This window comes from Carassius gibelio, chromosome A10 (genome assembly GCF_023724105.1).
Source record: "Carassius gibelio isolate Cgi1373 ecotype wild population from Czech Republic chromosome A10, carGib1.2-hapl.c, whole genome shotgun sequence".
NCBI classification, from domain to species: Eukaryota; Metazoa; Chordata; class Actinopteri; order Cypriniformes; family Cyprinidae; genus Carassius; species Carassius gibelio.
This window is the reverse complement of record NC_068380.1, coordinates 13,822,207-13,829,434: the sequence shown is the minus strand read 5'-3', so window position 1 is coordinate 13,829,434 and position 7,228 is coordinate 13,822,207.

Genomic DNA, 7,228 nt, shown 5'->3' with positions numbered 1-7,228 from the left:
TGAGAAGGCAACTGAAATTACACAAGCACACGGTGTGATCGATCCTCCTCTTGATTTTCCATTTCTTACTCATGGTGTCAACAAGATGAAGAACTTCCATTCCCTCATCTCTATATTTAAACTCTTCTCTAGTTCTCCCTAATTCATCATGCACTTGCTGCTTCCTCATTGGGAACTAATGGCTTTGTGTAAAGAGCATGTTAGCTCATTTCAGACCACCATGTGTGTTAGTTCAGCCTGGTATAAATTAATGTTATAAATTAACATGTTTTTTGTTGCTAGAGTAGCACATGGTATTAACCCTTCAATAAATCATTATTTATACAAACACTTCAATATTTAGACAAAAATCCAGAAGTTGGACACTTAAATGATAATTAAAATGTATAAAAGTAACTGCATCATCTAATTAATATCAAAACAAATATATATATATATGAGAAAAAGAAAGTCAAACATTTTAAGATTCTTGGGTCACTGAAATTGTGAATACTGTTTCCAGGTTAACAACATCATATTCTGCATGAATCAAGTCATTTGAAAGGGGAAAGACCCTTTTCCCTCTTGCATGTAATTACATTACTTGTAGCACTAAATGAGGGCTTTCTGAATTCTCAGTGCAATGCATGGTAGGTTGGGACTGCAATTTTAGAAGAAATAATTGACAAATTTGACATAACAGATCTTTTTGCACAAACCATTAGGGAGTGTCTCCTTTTTTGCAGGTCAGCACAAGCTCGTGGGAAGGTACTGCCATCTATAGTCTGAAAGGCTCTTTTCAATCATTTTCTTTTATTCAGTAATACATGGATTGATCACATCTTGTAAATTATTTAGAGAAAGACTGGTGAAGGTATGATATTCATGCTTTAAAAAGATGCAATATAGATGCACACTTTAAATCTAAAAGACAGAATATTCAATAGAAACCATAATTTTGCCCCACATCTATACAGTAGATTCCATAGAAGAGATATAGTGTTGCACTAGTGAGTCGATTCTAAAAAGAACCATAAAGTTGCATCATATTTATAAAGCAGAATCTAAAGAGAATGTCATAAAGATGTTGTATCACACCTTTATAGTAGATGTTAAAAAGAAACCTTAATGTTACAATGCATCCAACCAGTAGATTCTATAGAGAATACATAATGTTACACCACATCTACGCAGTAGACTCTATAGAGAAACCATAATATTACACCACATCTACGCAGAAGATTTTATAGAGAAACCATAATATTACACCACATCTACGCAGTAGATTCTATAGAGAAACCATAATATTACACCACATCTACGCAGTAGATTCTATAGAGAAACCATAATATTATACCACATCTACGCAGTAGATTCTATAGAGAAACCATAATGTTACACCACATCTACGCAGTAGATTCTATAGAGAAACCATAATGTTACACCACATCTACGCAGTAGACTCTATGGAGAAACCATAATGTTACACCACATCTACGCAGTAGACTCTATAGAGAAACCATAATGTTACACCACATCTACGCAGTAGATTCTATAGAGAAACCATAATGTTACACCACATCTACGCAGTAGATTCTATAGAGAAACCATAATGTTACACCAGATCTACGCAGTAGACTCTATAGAGAAACCATAATGTTACACCAGATCTACGCAGTAGACTCTATAGAGAAATCATAATGTTACACCAGATCTACGCAGTAGACTCTATAGAGAAACCATAATGTTACACCACATCTACGCAGTAGACTCTATAGAGAAACCATAATGTTACACCACATCTACTCAGTAGACTCTATAGAGAAACCATAATGTCACACCACATCTACGCAGTAGACTCTATGGAGAAACCATAATGTTACACCACATCTACGCAGTAGATTCTATGGAGAATCCATAATGTCACACCACATCTACGCAGTAGACTCTATGGAGAAACCATAATGTCACACCACATCTACGCAGTAGACTCTATGGAGAAACCATAATGTCACACCACATCTACGCAGTAGACTCTATGGAGAAACCATAATGTCACACCACATCTACGCAGTAGATTCTATAGAGAAACCATAATGTCACACCAGATCTACGCAGTAGACTCTATAGAGAAACCATAATGTTACACCACATCTACGCAGTAGATTCTATAGAGAAACCATAATGTTACACCAGATCTACGCAGTAGACTCTATAGAGAAACCATAATGTTACACCAGATCTACTCAGTAGACTCTATAGAGAAACCATAATGTTACACCACATCTACGCAGTAGACTCTATAGAGAAACCATAATGTTACACCACATCTACTCAGTAGACTCTATAGAGAAACCATAATGTTACACCACATCTACTCAGTAGACTCTATAGAGAAACCATAATGTCACACCACATCTACGCAGTAGATTGTATAGAGAAGCCATAATGTCACACCAGATCTACGCAGTAGACTCTATAGAGAAACCATAATGTTACACCACATCTACGCAGTAGACTCTATAGAGAAACCATAATGTTACACCACATCTACACAGTAGACTCTACAGAAAAACCATAATGTTACACCACATCTTTGCAGTAGATTCTACAGAGAAACCATAATGTTACATACGGAGCCCCGCACATGACATACAAGAAAAAATAAATAAATTGTGCACATGATTTACTAATTCGTTCCCCTCGAAGTACTAAAACGTCTCACAATTGCTATTGTGTACCCTCGATTTGCTAAATCAATTAGGAAATTGTGCACACAATTTATAAATCGAGGGAACAAAATAGTAAATCGAGGAAACAATATTAATCGTGTGCACATTTTATAACATTGAGGGAACGAATTACTAAGTCAAGCACACAATTTAGCCTAATATTTTTTCCTGCATGTCATGTGTGGGGCTCCATAGTTACACCACATCCATGCAGTAGTTTCTATAGAGAAACCATAATGTTGCATCACATTCTAAATCTAGGCCAGTCTTTTGTAGGTTTTGTCATATTTCCCACATTCTCAAATGTCTGCAACAGTTATCAGTTTTAGAATGATTGGCACACAATTGAGATCTGCACTGTTCTAAATTCTCTATGTCCACCTGCCTAATTTCAGAGGTAGGGGTATCTATCACACTCTGATAGCATCTACATCCAGCAGGCATTTATTCTGTCACTACCACTCTGCAAGCTAATGAATCAGGGGTGGACCAAACTCTACAAAGAGATCCTATCAGGGCCTGCCACACTGAACACAAGAAAAATGTATGCAGCCTTTTATTGTGAGACACCCCATCGGGGTGATGGATGGCCCAAATTTAGCCTCAGCAAACTTCACTGAGCTTCTGTTGGTACTGGCTGATTAATGACTGTGTGATCTATTCAACAAAGGGAGGAAGGTGGAGGAAGAGGAGGAGAGATGAGAATGAAGGAAATGTCTCAGATATTAAGTTTTATTGACTGAACCGCACTGCTCCACAAAAGGTCTGGAATGCAAACGAGTTGGCTGCTTAGTTAAAATAATTCACCATTGACATCTATTGTGTTGCGTGAAGTATGAAGCCTGTCCAGGAAAACGGGCAATGATTCTCCAAATGATGCATTTGGAGCAGGAGCAGAGATTTAAAGATCTCCCGTGGAAGTGGTCATCTGGAAACTTAAAAAAAAAACGCTTGGTTGCCCACATCAATCCAAAGAGGCCTATAATACCTGAAGAAAGTCATCCATTAGCATTCCCATTCATCTCAATGGCAGTCATTTGGCTGGCATTTGCAGCCCTGCAGGAATCTTTGTTCATGGGGACTAAGTGCTAAAATAAAATATGATTTATATGTTTGGGACCACATAAAGGGTTAGTTATGGAATCTACCAGCAAAGGGTGACCAGCCAAACAAAAAATCAATCATGTCGTCACGCTAACATGCACTGACCAACAAATGTCTTTTTTTTTTTCACGGTCTACTTACTATACAGATCCATATCAAGAGGGATTTTCAAAGGGCACTGAAGTCATGCGAAGGTAATGTTTCGGTAATAGCCTCCCAATGGCCTTTGTAAATATTTATAGAATATGTCCTTTTAAGATCATGTATGGACCTAGGCCCAGATAATCTGTAAACAGCTCTTGTTTAACCTCAGTAATTTGGTTTCAAATGGAAATCCCAAGAGGCTGAAGCAAAACTAGTCAACCTGAGATCTGGTGCACAAATCTCTTCATGGACCAGTCAATTCTGTTTCATTACATCTGATCCAATCAAAATCTAGATTATTTTCCCTAAAGTACCCCATGAAATATCAGATGATGGATTTTTTTTTTTCTTTTTTTAAAGAGTCAGAGGAGCTTATTCAAACTTCAAAGTTCATAATTGAAAAGCACTGAATCTTTTACAGTTTGATTGTCATGCTGATGCTCTCCATCGTGCCAAGTTTGAAATCATCATCTTTCAACATTACATTCCCATCACCCCCATGTCTCTGATTTATTGCCACGGATTTATTAATTTCAAGTGCCACCGAACTTCCTGAATGCTGATGGACATTCTTGATGCAATGTTTTGATCTGCCCAGAGCTCAAAGACAAAATTGGGCTCTTGGAAGTCTAGCAAAGATTGAAAAAATGAATGCCACCAATCTTCTCATCTGTTAATAATATTTAATAATAGCATTAAAAAGGACTGGACTGGAGATGGAGATGTCTTTTTATTCTGCTCATCTTCTTGTAAACAAATCGCAATATTATAAGTTCAAATGATGATTGTTTAGAATGTGATGCTGCAAAATAAATTAAGAAATAAGTATATCTGTATAGAATCATGTGAACCTGCTCTTACAGCATACAGCTCTTCACTTACACCCTGCTTGTGCATGCAGTGAGAATGAATATAGAAATAAATCATAAAAATACCACTTTTGTCATTTTTTGGCTTCCAAGCAAAGCACATATTTTAAAAGCTTCCTTATAAAGCATGGAGAGGCAGATATGAAAAATAGCCTACAAATGGGTAAAAATCTGATGGAAGCAGCATTAGACTTTTTCTTTTTTTACAAAATCATCACTTTAAAAGCTTAAGAAGGAGTCAAATAAGTTCAAAATCAGAAGAAAGTATAAAAATCAACTCTCGCAGTTAAGCTGTCAAGTAAGTTCTAGCACTGCTCTCTGAACATGCACCACTCAGCTTTCACAAAGTCTGTTCTCAACCCTGTCCCCATTTTGAGCCGGATGGGCGAACAGATTTGACTTAACCACCGAGGCCGTCACCGCCGTGACAAGTACAATAACCAGGTCTTCCGCCGACTGTCGACAATTTTCTCGAACAATTAATGCACTCTCTGTGATTCATGTTCTCTTTTCCGGGTTACTGAGCAGGTTGTTGCTACTGAAGCCTCTCCCTCCAGGTGTGCTCAAACCTGCCAAGGAGCATGTCAGGGAAAGGAAGCCCATGGGAGACCATTAAGCTGCAGCCTTTCTCCCCACCGAGTGTAACAGCAGGTGGGGGTAAAAATAGTCCACCATCTGTTAAAGAAAGAGAGTCTGAATATCTTTTCAGAGACTCAGCAGGGACTCAATTAAAATGTGCATTTTCCACAGTGGCTAAGGGGAGAAGAGTGGCCACCCTGGTTCATGCAGGCGCAAGTATGGCTAAAGGCCCCCCAGGCGGAGCGGGGTCCACATTTACAGAACCACAGAGAACTAGGCCGTTTGCTCCTTCTAGCCATTGTATTTCTGTTTGACTTCCCAGTCCTTCAGACCTTGAAAAAAGAGAAGGCTTTTGTTAAATGGTTAAGTGAAAATGTTTTAAGGTTCATGACACCTGCAGTTTATACTCATCTGCATTCAAACTTTGTTCCAACTGCCTCAGGAAATCAAATTCCATAACTGCTTGGAGTATCTGCAAAATGGCATTTGGGCGGCCTAGTTTGCCATGGATTCATCATAATATGGTTAATCACATCTGCATATGTTGGGAGAATAACACTCAGTGGGAATTGTAGCAGGTGCGGACTGCTGGTCTGCACATGTGCATTCACCGTCGCTCCACAAGGGTCTAACCATTACCCACTCCAAATACTGAGCCAAATTAGTATGACTGTTCTGGGTACAGGCACAAGAACCACCTGGCATATGGAACAATCAAAGTAGTTAAGATCTTTAGTCAAGAGACCACCTGCCAGCAAACCATTTCCAAACTCAATTCTTCTTCAACTTTGTTGTCAAATAATCAAACTTCATTGACCTGAAACAAGAGCTGGAGCAGAAGTTCAAAATCACAGTCATCACAGCCATCACTGTCATGAATGAAGACCACTGATGGTTCATGTTGATGTTAAATGATGGTAAAGTGATCCTTCTTGTGAGCTCTGGAAATGAAACTGGCCTCAAACTGAGATAAATTATATAAATAAATATATAATATTTGATATTATATATATATATATATATATATATATATATATATATATATATATATATATATATATATATATATATCAAATATTATATATTTATTGTATATTATTATAAAATATATCAATTATAATAAATAATATTTAATAAAACTAAATCAAATAATTTTAAAATAATAAGCAGTTTTGTGAGAATTAAGCATTTTTTTCTTCCGAGTTAACTAAATTTATTATTATTATTGTTATTATTATTACTAATATTATAATAATTGTAGTAATTATTAATTATTATTAATTATTAATAATAATGTCAGTGAATCAACCTGTCTACATTAGGTTACACCAACAAAAGTACATGTTATATGTCAGATGAGAAAGATTTAAGTTATGACACTGTCAGATTCCTTTCCACATATTTCTTTGTCAAAAGTTCCATAAATTAAATCAAATCAAATTAAATTAACGCATTTAGCAGATGCTTTTCAGGCAATCAATTTTTACCTATCATGTGTTTCTGGAGAATCAAACCCCCAACCCAGCGCTTGATAACGCAATGCTCTACCAATTGAGCTACAGGAACACTAAGAAACTGAAGTTGTTAAGACCAATCTGAATTGGTACCAGAATTGTTCAACTCCTTGCACTTCTCATCTTTATCAATAACACTTTCCGGCTCATTCTAAATTCTGTAATCTATGGTGCACAGAGACCTTTTATTTCTGTGTAACACAGCAGGACATGATGGCTTACACTTCAGTGCTGTGTTTATGCACTTGTGAAGCTGAGAGCCTCTGACTATTCCTGAGCCACTGTTAAAGCAGAATACATAAACACA